Source organism: Venturia canescens, chromosome 4, assembly GCF_019457755.1.
Source record: "Venturia canescens isolate UGA chromosome 4, ASM1945775v1, whole genome shotgun sequence".
In the NCBI taxonomy this organism is placed as follows: Eukaryota; Metazoa; Arthropoda; class Insecta; order Hymenoptera; family Ichneumonidae; genus Venturia; species Venturia canescens.
In genome coordinates, this window is record NC_057424.1 from 8,428,499 (window position 1) to 8,441,870 (window position 13,372).

Sequence of the window (13,372 nt, forward strand, 5' to 3'; positions counted from 1 at the left end):
TCATACTTGTCTACAAATTTCGGGAAAATTTTCTCAATTTTGTTTTCTTAAATTTGTTCCTAAAATGCAAGGTTGTAAAAGTATTGAAGGAACCCGGCTTTCCGTGGAAATTCGAACTGATTGAAAATAAAACCTCCGAATTCTCTCCGAAAAGCTGCTTGAAAATTTCCCTTTTTGGTTACATTTTCATCCGTTTTTGAAGCTGGAATCGAACTCGAAATGTTCTTTTCCCATGATTTTTAGCTGTCACGTAACAAACCACCATTTTGTAAATAATAAGAGTACAATCGCCGTTACGAATCGTAAGCGTTTAGTTTCCAAGGGACTCCGTTCGGTAGTTGAGGGATTACCAGTCGTCAAGCACAGACAGACAAACAAATTCGAATGATGTACAGATTTATGTAGTTAGAAGAACGAGTATAATGGTCGTACCGCAAGTATGCGGTGCGCTCCTCTTAGCTGGCAGCGTGGAAGCAAGCAACGTTCGAGAATAGAGGTGAGAGCCCGGTGAGAGAGCAAAAAGAAGAAAAAAGCGATGGGAATCGTACTCGTGGTGCAGGTACAGGCACGGCTTCCTGGTGGCAGCTGATCCGTAACGCCCACATCGGCCACCTTCACTTGGCGAGGCTATACGCCGCGTTCGACTTGTTTTCCGTCTAAATAAGTGGCCGCCCGGGTAAACGAGACTCTGAAAAAGCTGATTAAATTTTGACAGGAATAAATAAAAGTTTGGGAATTTGAAAATTCGCCGAGGATCGTCCGAGAGCAGTTCGTTAACGAGTTTTCCTTTACACTGCTTTCGAGTAATTAACGATCGTAATTATGGTTTGTCGAGCAGCGCTTTGTATATGAGGCGATCGATCAAGTCTTTTTGAGCAATAACTCAATAACAATTTAATAATAACTTAGTAACGTAGCTTTAAGCGCTCGCTCTACATCCACGGTTTTTGGTCCTCCGTCGCATTTCATCTCGCCGGAACAGTTTCTAAGCAGCGTCACACTGCTTCGAAGCTGAGGAATATTTTTATTTTCGGACTTTGAGCAATCCCAGGCAGTTTAGCAGATTGGTAAATTCGTCGGGATAACTTGGATCACGAATCCCTGGATTTCTAGCAAATTGGCTTTTCCTTCATCACGAAACGCCTTCCAATTTTTTCAGCACCGCTTCCCTAATCAATTAATTATTCGCTCACTCTTGCTGCTGTTCTAAATAAACTCGAGCCTCGTCGAATCCAACTCGCATCACTTTGACCTTTCAAGATTCCAAGCTCACTGTTATCAACGGTTAGTTACAATTTAAAATAACTTTTCATCAGTATCGTTGTAACGATCTAGATATTTATGTATGAGCACTAATGCAACGAACTTCTTCGACATTCCATGGGATTCGTTCGTACATTATGAATTTACAACGCGAGCTGGTTTCATTGTGCTCGCGATCCTGATCCCTGAATCCCGTTAATACCCATCATTGTGAATGACTTTTCCCAGCATAAAATAAAAAGAACGCCATGGTTGTCGGATTCATGAATTAAAAGAAAATACTGACCAAATTGTTTGAAAATTCTCGTGATTTTTCATCGGTGGAGCTGCGCGGAGGGATAGAGAAACTGAGTAAAAACTAAAAGAGGAAACGAGAATCCTATGAAAGGACGAACGGACGGACCCTTCCAGATAATCCGCCGTGCCACATCGGCCGGTTGTCCTCTCCAGCTTACACGGACCAAGCTCCGAAGGAAAATAGGAAAACAATATAGACGTCGGGCCGAAAGACTACAACACCTCTGTGACAAAGTATGCGCTTGCAGGAATGAACTTTTATCCACAGTTTGAGTTCGGCTTTCAGACACGGAGCCAGAACGAAAAATAAAAGCGTTAGCGCAGTGCACAATTATCTTAGTTTGCATCGGGCAATAAGCGCTGTAATAAAATGAAAGCGAAAGAAAATGAGATAAACAGAGCACGAAGATAACAGGCTCCGAGCACCGAACATCACGACAGCGGGAGGCGTACAAATTAGTAAGAAGAAAAGCTTCGATGCGACGAGCATACGTCATTCGTGGTCATCGATGCGCGAATCACTCTTCTGAATCAGTCTCAGTCTTGCACTCCCTGCACGCATTCTTCCCGAGGATATGACAGCAGCAACGCTTCACATTCGCGTATGTGGAAGAGTCGAGACCTAAATAATATGTGAAAAGACTAGCAATTAATGGCAAAAACGCTTGACGGATGCGTCTAAACACAACCGATCCGCTGTCGCTTTTTTCCGACTGGTTCAATAGTGCATGAAAGAAGACGCGCGTCGACGAGGAGCAGTCGACGAATCAACTGAATGAAGAACGCGTTAAGCTCATTCGAATTTCTCCAGTAGCGACGCCTCCAATTAGTTGACGAATAATTAGCTCCTTAACGAACTTTACAACGACATTTAAATGCTTTTTTAACGATCAACGATCCCATTGAAAAATGTCAGTCATTTCTCAAATGGTCGATCACGTTGGACAGGAGCGTAGCGGCCGGTAAAACAGCCTGATCGTGACTACTTTTCGTGGCAATATGATCATGAGAAACAAAATCTGACGAATTTTTATGCGCGAACTTTCGATATTGATCAGGAGTCTGAAAAATTTCGTTGTTGTTCCGTAGGTAGCGTTGCAAAAATAACACGATCAAACATGTGGTAGTATATGTGGAAAGAAAAGAGAGAAAAATAATATAAACTCTTTTTTTAGTAATAAGAAAAAATATAAGAGCTCAGTTAGCATGGAAATATCGTTCATTACACACGTAACGTTCTCTAATTGAGAAAAAGTTGAAAAACTTTCTTATTAATATTCGTTTGGAATGTAATCGATTCCGTACGCATGGATTCTAATATTATTACAAATAAAACAACAATTTAAAAAAAATTATACCCAAACACGGCAGCGATGGGTCTGGCCAACCGATCCGAAGCCCGAGGTCTGCACCTCGACAAAAGAGACTTCAAAGTCAACTACTAATCACATAATTATTGACACCTGTTTTTTTCAATTAGTTCATTCTTGTTGTATTTAAACTGGTTTAAATAAATTGGGGTTTTTATGCCTTTTAAAGGCTTTTTCGCAAACCTTGATTTTATTACTCCATTTAATTTAATTTACAAAAGTTAATTTTATGAAAGAAACGGCCGTTTAGTGCAATTGCGATTTATAATTTGGGTGAAAATATCCAGGCGAAAGATTGTCAATGACGAATTAAAATTTCAATGAATCGTGAATCGATAGATAAGATTATTTCTAAAGTTTTTAAAAATTTCATTTATTCCGAGCACACACGGGCTCGATGCTTAAGTTACTGGCGGTACCTACAAAACTTTGGTGCGACAAAGCAAACTGAAATTTGTCTAACTGAATCCCATGAAAAAAATAATAATTCATTCACCAATAATTGCTGATTAATAAATTTCATAATTGAGATTCGAAGCAATAATTTATTAGAGCAAAACAAAAATATGCGCAAGCAAATCAACGGTAAGCAGTTCGAATGGGATCATTCGACTCCGGTAATTCAGTTAATTTCATCACAAGAAGTCGAACAAATAAAAAAATTGTTGCATCCGTCGATATTTCACACGAAAAATGTTCTGAGCCGAATGAACGAGATTTTTGTCGTTTTGTCGAGTTGCCAAAATATTTCCCCGCTTCAGCAAGAGTTTTAATACTTCATGTGGAATTGAAAATTAACAAAACTCTCGTTTTCCAAAATTCCAGAGTGATACTGCACTCGGTAATTATCGTCACCATCTGCAATCTCGAGAAGTGACCTGCAGTTCAGTTCACCCGGTGAACTTCGCCAGACTGAAAGCCTCGCGCTTAATATTTCGCTTGCTCAATTCTGTTTGAGCTCGAATTTTCGTTGTCCGAATACGCAGAGCTTTCTGTATCGGTTCGTATTACATTAAAATCGGTATCGAGATTCGCTAAAATCAGTGCGATTTTTCGTAATTTAAATGAAAACCATTGCGCTCGAACGCCAGTGAAAAACTCGAGATCATTCGATCGCACTTTCTTTCGATTTTCGATTTAGAATTTTCAAAAGTAATGTATGCTATTGCAATTGAAAGAAATCGTGCCCGTAGTTTACGAAAGATTATAAATATACCAAAAAGTTGATCGTCCAAACGTAAATATTTGAGGTCGCTATCAATTATTTTATAATCCAGAAAGATTCAATGTAAATGGAAGAAATATTGAGGGAATGGAACTAGGGTATGATTATATAGTTGTGGGGTAAAATGCTGGTAGTTTTGTTGATTAATGATGATTTTCAATATCATAGAACGGCTTGGTTCATGTGTCCCGACAAGTAGTCATATATACATGTCAAGCAATTCCGTTCTCTCTTACTCCTTAAAGTTGTTCTCCGTACATAGGAGGAGATACATGCGCGCACGCTCCATTTTCCTTGGTGCGACGGTGCTGCTACTGCGAATATACGAAAACTCACTGCTTACAGAAACGAAAATGAGGGAGGTCGAGAAGGAAGGTATTGTGTATGTATGTAGCGTGTGAGAGGGAGAGAGTTCGAGGGTGGAGGTGTATGTGAGTATAAAGGAGCGACGCGACTCATACAGAAACATCCCCCAACGTAGAGCTGCTCCAAAGCTCTATACACCATTCTCGTTTTGTGCCTCTTTCTCCCCCATCTCCGAGTTCTATCCAAGCGTTCTCTCCCCTATCTCACTTAGCTCTGTCTCCCCTTTTCTCTCTCTCTCTCTCTCTCTCTTACTCCACCCTTCTCGGAGTGCTCATTTCTCTCGGTCGCACTCGCCCACCAGCATCTCCTGCGTTCTCTCGCTTTTCGCCATCGCTATATAAGGGGTGAATTTCTATCCCTATGCGCTTCGCTCTCTCTCTCTCGGTTCTCTCGACTCTCCTGCTCTCACCCTTATATACTGTACGCCTCGCTTCGATATTACGCGCGGCGTGGAAATTTCACGATATTTCTCCAGAGATTCGGGCGCCCTTGTTGAAAATAAACGAAGAAATACAGAGTAACAATGTGAGGAAAAAATTAACGAAATGACTCTATGAGATACTCTAAATAAAACGTTAATTGCCAGCATATATTTGCAGCTTGTTAAAACGAAATCTTATTCGTTTCGGATAATCGCTAGCGATAGATCGATACGCGTGTACGGTTCAGGGAGTAACAAATGTTATTTATTTTCGTAGTCAAATTCATCCACCAACGAATTTTATCGAAGAAAATCACACGGGAACGCTGCTCCAGTAGATTTTTAAAAATTGCTCCTGACTCTTCTGTTCAGACTCACAGAACAATTTGTGCTTCCACTCCCTCGCTATCTTCCCTTCTGTCTCCATCCACGTTCCTGCAAACTTTCGGATTTTAGCGCGACGCCTTTGAAGGTTCTTTGCACGGCGCGACGTCGCTGAGAAAGCGCCCTCGCGGCGCCGGACTAAAATAAACCCAACAAAAAATTCGCCTTCGTACTCTCGGGGGCTTAACACCGCCGGAGCAAAAGCGTGGAGACGCTCCCTCTTCTAGATCTCGCTGACAGAAAACTTGCGCTGCCCCATCGCGCTCTCCTCCACCGCCTCGACCCTCGTGCGAGAACCTTTACCGACCCTTCGTCTTGTCCCCTCGACCGATTTCTGTTCTCGTGTATATCCGTGTGCGCCCGCTCCTCGTTTCATCCTCGCAATATCACTCTTCTAACAACTTCCTCTCCGACCTTCGAAATGCACCAATTCGCTGTTTTACCGACGATCACCTCAAACTCATTTTTTATCCACGAAATATTTCGAAAACTCAATTGCCACCTTTCTTTCAGGTCAAGCGAACCCAGAAATTTTCAACTCGCCTGAAATATATCTTTTGAAAATTATTGTCCGTTCCATGATTCAAAAAATCGCACGATGTTGAGGAGAGCCTTTGGAGAGCCAGAATTCTGAAGCCTCAAATTTGACCATCGTTGGCCTTACTTCGTTAAAAATTAGCCAACGTAATTGAAGAGACTGTAAATCGTGGGACTATTTATCACCTACGATTATCTTACCGCATGCGACGCATTCGTAAATTTTTGGATCCTGCTCCAACAATGGGATGGTTCGAGTCCAGAAAGCGTACAGACGAATTCTGTGTGGAATGTAACCAGCCGAGAGAAAATGAAGGTCAACGTATACCCGTACAAGCAAACGTTTGAGCACGAATGTACGTATACTATAAGTGTTGGCGTGTACCGGTACGAGTGAGCTCCGACAGGCAACAGGAAGTAGCGAAATATACAGTTACGTCGAAAAAGTGAAGGACGGGTGTGTGTTTCTCAGATAGAACCTTCGCGGCGCACGAGAGACCGAGATCTATGAGGCACGATATGTATATACGTCGCGCAGCTCTACGCTCGCGTTTCCCTGTATACCGAGACTATACTATTACACGCATCCTTCATTGCTTACTGACTGCTAGTAGCCGCCCCAGCATTCAACAAGTTACCGATACGGGACCAATGTCCTGAAATGTGCGGCGCATATAGGCATCGGAGTGTCGATGCTTCTTGAACCACTCAACTCCTTTTCATAACGGATATTAGTCGGTCTTGTAACATCTAAATCTACTCTCGTTATGTCGATGTCGCGTGAAATCTCATTTTTTCGAACATTGATTGGCGAGACTGACGCTTGGGAAACGGAGGTCACCCAAACCTCCTCGGTTGCTCCATCTTCTGCTGTTATACCAATGTCGGGATGCTTCGGGGATCTGTATGCGCTTTGGGAAACTAGTTCAAGGATACTCCAAGATCTATACTCGTCCTGTTGGTAAACTAATCGTTCTTGGTCACCCGGACCCAAGTCTCATGATGAAACTGGAAGCTGCTTTCATTTCATCAAGGCTTCTTTTCCGATAATGTGAAAAACATCGAGGGAGGCAAATTTTTCGTTTTGTTTGAGGTAGTTCATGCACGAAACGATTTTATTAAGAGTCTTGAAATTTACAGGGTTTAAATGGATAGTCTACTGACACGCATATCGGATTTTAAAGGATTTAAAGGACACACAGGAATATAATAAACGCTTATTACGAAGTTTATGAAAAAGTGCGCAATAGCAATGAAGTATATAACGGGGAAAGATTCGAGATGATTGTTTTACTGGTAATAAAGATATATTACGTTAAAGATTGCACGAAATTGGTAAAATGAACACTCGTAACCTTACATTTGCTTATTTCAGCACTTTGTTTCTTCTTGGCTTAGGCCATTCCTGTCACAGCCTTCTGTCTTTTTATTAACACTTTTTTCTCGATCCATTTCCCTTTGTGCTCTCTAAAGCGATTTTTAAAAATAAGTTTTTAAAATAAGTTGAATAAACATTATTTACAATTTCGATAACTCTGACATTAATTTAGAGTGATAATATCTTTAATTAAGAAGTAAAAATCGACCCAATTTAGACACCCATAAAATACGATCCTACGGGCATGATCTACCTTAAAGTGAGAATCGGCTAGGAGAAAATTAGGGGAGAAAATAATCGCTGGGAAAATGTTTTTTTTTCCATACATCGGTGCAGTATCATTGCATCGGAAATTGACTGACGTTCCGTTTGTAAGGACTCTGTGAGAATAATCAAAATAAATGAAATATCAGACCAAAGTTCAATCCTGCATTCATTCTGGAGGTTAAATTGATCTCCCGTAAATCTTCCATAGCCAATGAGCTCCCATTGGTTTTGAGACATGACGGAAGTAGATTTTTCTTGTCGTATCGACCGTTTCCCGATAGCAGTTGGTGCATACTTTATTCTCGCTCAACAATCGACGACTTTGACTGTACCAATCGGAAAGCAAAAATCGGTTACCAAAATCATGGTGAAATTATTGATGGCTGAAGTTCACCAGCTTGATAAAAATGATTCTCGCGTCGATCCTCTTCCAAAAGTGCCGGGTGTCGATAACCAAATGCCCGGACATTGACATTCGGACTATTTTGGAGAAAAATAATTGAACGTTGTCGTCCCCACTGCTACCCTGAAATTATAAATCATTTGTTGATATCGCTAAGAAATTAATTCGTTTTCAAAAGTGATGCTTCCTGTAAATCCAAGTACTCGATGATAAAATTCCTTCCATTCACCAGTGAACTTGGCTCTTGACGAGCCTTGACGGAAGACGAAAATTAGATCAATGATTCGAGGCTGCTCACGACCACTGCACGTACTAGAGTCTTGAACGATCAACCGGCAACATGCCCAAAATGCATGTGAGTGAAGTTCATTACGTTAGGAACGAGACTGGATTTTCGTTCACCTCTCAAAATAGATTTTGGTACAACAGACCAGCCGGTGTGTTCCATCAATTTCCAGTAGAAGCGGCTCTGCGTCACTATTTTTTCTAAACATGTAACAATCAATGTAACGATCATCCTTGCGTGCGTGCCTTTGCATTTCGCTGCACGTAACTTCTTAAAATTGGATCGCGGTGGACCGCGTGATATCTCGATTAAACTATGTTTGGGATACTACAGTCTTCGATCTTTCACTCAACAATGAGCAGCGATGCAAGCGCCCTCTGCTGCACACCTAATTCGTCCGCAGCTTCATTCAATTTCTAAGATCACCCAATCGAGAGGATCCATCTTTGGATCGAAAGGGATGAAACGAAATTAAAAAAAATCTAAATTTTATGGTACGTGTACAGTCGCAATGAGAATTGTAATCAAAGAAAGTTTTATGGTTAAATTGTTACTCTGTTTCCACATGCGTCGGCCGAAGGCATATTTGGCGAGTGACTATTTGAGATTTACGTAAATCGTAATGTGCAGTTCACACGAGGAAAGTGATGACGCGGCTCCGGTAAGGAATAGAGGGCGCAAAGCAAAGAAGTTTGGTTATGAAGCGAAGCCGGGGAGATCTCGACGGTCATATCCTTTGGAAGGTCCCTGAAGGAGGGAGTCGTGAAGGGACAATGTAAGGCTAGTGGAGCGAGTTCTCCAGCAGTAGTTTTTATTCGGAGGACTGTTAGCTTCAGGAAAGGAGAGAAGAGAAGAAGAGAAGAGAAGAAAAAGAAGAAGACAAAGAGAGGAAGAGGATAAAGAAGAGATAGTTGGAAGGAGGGAGGAGAGAGCGGGATCTGCGATATACGACTCTCGTTGGTGCTTCTCTTCTCGTCGTTGGCGTCTCCATGCCAGTGAGAAAGAGAGAACCGTCATAATTCCTTGAATTGAACGGCGGGTTATTCTCTACCAAGGTTAGCCGTGAGGGGGCCGTATAGGGGGTGTATGAGGGGAATGACGAGAGGGACGGCTGGCAAAGTAGTTGGTGGGTCGCGGGGAGGCACGGGGAATCGATAGGACGACAAGGACGGGGCTTGTGTATTTGTGTGTGGATTGTGCTAGTGCTGCATCGCGTCGGCATGAGTCGTCGCATCATCGCACCCGGCATCGCTCGTCTCTCTCTCTCTCTCTCTCTCTCTCTCTCTCTCTCTCTCTCCATGTCTGTTTCGCCCACACGACTCGTCTCTCTCAGTCGTTCTCCGAAAGTGTGTGTGTTGGTGGTTCTGTGTGGCAGTAGAAAGCTATATGGCGTTGCTAGCTGATGATGTCGGGTCACATTGGTAGTAGTGGTGGTGGTGGTAGAACTGCTGGTAGTAGTACTTATAGAAGTAAAGCAGAAGCGGTAATATGGTGGGAGGTTGGAAGAGTGCCGTGGCGTCCCGCCTGGCAGGACCGATATCTATGGTCGTCGAAGGTTGTGGCGTAGAGAGAGAGAGAGAGAGAGAGAGAGAGAGAGAGAGAGAGAGAGAGAGAGAGAGAGAGAGAGATGGGAATTGGGATTGCTAACGAAGAAAGGAGAAGGCCGAGAGAGAGGAGACGAGGTAAAGTTGTGGCGGATCGGTGGGGGATTGTGGTGGAAAGCGGTGGAGATTGCGGCGGGTTAGAGGTTCCATCGGTCGTACGGGGGAAGCAAGCAAGCATGCTCGATACTGCAGCAACATCATATATAGCCCGAGTTGTGGCGGAGGTGGCGGAAAGTGGTGGACTGCGATGAAGATGATGGTGGGAGGTGGAGCGAGGGAAAAGGGGAATTTCTCGCTTGGCAAGCGCTAGGGGACGTGGGGAAACGAACGGTGCTTGCGGGGATTCGCGGGCGAGAGAGTACGGATCGAGGATGCGAAGGGCGCAGGCAGGGGGACGGGCGAGAGACGAAGCCAGAGAGCACTAGGAAACGCGCACGAGGGGTCAGAGAGTGGGGAACGCGCGTTGATGGCGGCAGGAGTGGCGCGGTACCGAGGGAAAGCGAGGGGAATTGCTTGCTGGATAGTTGGCTGCTGGCGAGCGAACGGACGGATGAACAAGAGAGAACGAGAGAGGGAGAGAGAAAGAGAGAGTTGGATAGAGCGAGACGAAGCAGAGGCGACAACGGGGCAGGGGGTGGAGCGGCAGAGAGAACCGACTTTATGCAGCTGCGAGACGATAACAACGATGGGCTACAGGACTGCTGCTATAGCTGGGGAAATGCCAAATGGGCTACAGGACCGTGCCGGCCTAGCTGTACGTTCGCTCGGCTCGTAGTGGCATGGCGGACGAGACGGGCGGCAAGCAGGCAGGCAGGCAGGCAGGCAGGAAAGGCGGGAAGGAGAGAGGGATTTCAAGCGGTCGTCTCTTCTTGTCTGCCTCTGCGCTGCTGCCATCACTGCTGCTGTTGCCTGCCAGGCTGCCTCTGCCCCTATACTTCTCTGTACTCTCTACAGCCGGCCAGCCATCCAATGCTCCACCGGTCTTCTCGACTGTTGTCTCTTACCGGCATACGCACGAAACCCTATGCTTCTTCCGTACCTAACCTACGTTGTTGCATTGCGTCTCTCCATTGAGCTGATCCTGTGCGCTTCCCTTTCGGAAAATTCTTGCAACCATCCTGATCGTTGTCGCGTCCCCATTGCCGCGGCGATACTGGTCCTACTACATTCGAGCCAGGACGACGATGCTTCCGCGCGGCTCTTCATTCCTTAACGACCGTCATTCTTCCTTCGTTCGCTCTCAGCCGTTCTCCTTTCCTCTTTCTTCTCTCTTCTCTCTTCTTCTTCTTCTTCTTCTTCCTCTACTTATTCTTTTGGTAGCTTTTTTCAATTTCTCCTCCTCCGACATTAGCATGATTTCATACCAACGGAGCTCCCAAGCTTTTCCGGATGTCTCGGTGATGCTATCCTGCCATTACAAAGAACATGATTCCATGACCATAAAGCTCTCATCTTCCCGTTGAAGACAAGAGCTTTACTCGGTTAACTTCACGTTGCGCAACACTACCATCATCCTTTCAAAACTTCTCTCTCTCTCCCCCCCCCCTTCCCTCGCCCCGTCTCTATCCCCAAGACACTTGATTTCAGCAACGACGTTATTTAGTCATCAGCCAGAAGTGTTTAAGACTAGTGCGAGATCAGCAGCCGTTACTCCCAAACGGGATGTGCAATAGCAACTTTTCAGCAGTCTTGCCTTCCTCATCCTCACAATAAAAGTATTATCCCTCATCTCTTGCTCAAAAGTTTATTTGAATCAATCAAATATTCGATGTTTTCACGCCTTTTTTCTCGTGAATAAAAAATGCTACGTTATGCGATGAACTCTCCTGTCGAGAATAACGTTGCGAAAGACATTCAGAAACTATCAGTCCTTGAAATTATTTCTCTCAATTTGGATCTGGATATGAGATGGTAACCGAATGGCTTATCCGTTTTTCTGAGAGGTAAAGCTTGCTGGCACATGAGAACCATTTCGTCAAAGGCGTTCTGTTTCATTGCCAAATGTACTGCAAGGTTATTCGAAAAGCCTTCGTCATCTCCCGATTCTTTTTTTCATTGATGAACAGTGCTTTTTTTGTGCAGCGAAACCGCCAGGTTGCTCCAACTGCCGTTGCTGAAGGCACGTTCGAATTTGTCCTCTCCTGAAAAATTTTAGTCTCCAATATCCGAGTTACCCGCATCGGCCACTTTTTCGCAATGTTTTTTGTATCGACGATTGTCCTCAAACTCGTGAAGTACGACGGAGGTTTTTGCAAATGGTTTGAAAAAGGCTACAAGAGCGTGGACGCAAACCGATGAATTCGACTCCGCATGATGGTTTTACGTGGCGAATATACATGTGCAGGTGAATATTCGACGAGCACAGAAAATGTTCGTGGCTCTGCGCGTCGCCCGCGAACGATATGCGCACAGTGGCGCGCCGAGTTGCCTCATTTCTCTCAACTTGCTCCTCGCTATAGAGATCTACTCCTATTTCTCTGATGGCCTGTTTTCTCGCTCAACAGTATACGCTTTTATTTGAATTTGCCGCTGATTGTCGTGGGTGGAGGACCTTGGAACTCCTCTCCTCTCTGTCAAGCGACGCTAGCGCCACCACGCTATTTCGACAGTTGTGAGTGATGCGTTCACGCGATGACGTCAGAACGGAGAGGAAAAAGATCCTGTTCGCTGTTCGCAGTCGCCTCTCGCTCTCCGACCCATCTCCCGCCCCGCTCTCGTCCCTCTTACGCACTTTATTGTGTATCCTCGTAAATAAAAGAGCGCTCCAACAGCATGGAACACGCACGTGTCGAACGTTCGGTGGCGCAACGAAAATAACGCAGGAAACCACAAAAAAATATGTCTACAGTCTACCGACGCGAGAATCGTCGAGCCTGTACCAAATCAAAGCAACAAGTGCACGTATTGAAGAAATTTATTTAAAATCTCTTCTTCTTTATATCTCGAGACAAATGATTCCCATGAGCATCGAGATTGCTCCTACCAACGAAAGAAACTTGGTTCGCGGAGGACACACGAAACCAAGCTTCTTGCCCAAATCCGTACACTTTTTTAGCTACGCGTCGTATCGATTTGCACCCGGATCACGTTGTTCCTGTCATCGAATCTCGAATAAGAGGTAAAAAGAGCTGCTGTCAAGACCGATGCAGCTTATTCCGAAGCTAGACCGAGGCTCTCTCCGTGTTTCGAAGAATGAGCAATTTTTTTAATTTCCCAAGTCATTTTTTTATCCGTTCCATCGATTTCAGTAAATTTTGACATACGAAGGAAAAACCGAAATTTTCCCATCAAGATTGCTGGCCCATCCAAATACCAAGAAATCGCAGCGAGAAAAAATGGAAAAAATGAAAAATAAAAAAAAACACTTTCAAATATCTTCCGAGGACGACACAGTTTCTCCATTTCGCTGTCAAGATAATGCTTCAGAAAGTGCAAGAGAAAAACCGACACAGGTGCGCAAGGGAAAGGGGAGATGATTAGAGCTGACGCGCCAAAAGCCCTTTAAGAGTGTTTCGTTATCGACTTTGAGCCGAGCAGGAGTTTGCAACACTGCCAAAATCCGTTCGATAAT

At 44.2% G+C, this 13,372-nt stretch overlaps 1 long non-coding RNA gene across 1 annotated transcript; it reads left to right on the top strand.

Moving 5' to 3' along the window:
- The first annotated feature begins 11,635 nt into the window (after positions 1-11,635).
- LOC122409267 (uncharacterized) lies at positions 11,636-13,257 on the top strand. The gene is made up of 3 exons (XR_006260641.1): positions 11,636-11,744; positions 11,884-12,145; positions 12,306-13,257. It is a non-coding gene; the product is annotated as an uncharacterized lncRNA (long non-coding RNA).
- The last annotated feature ends 115 nt before the right edge of the window (positions 13,258-13,372 follow it).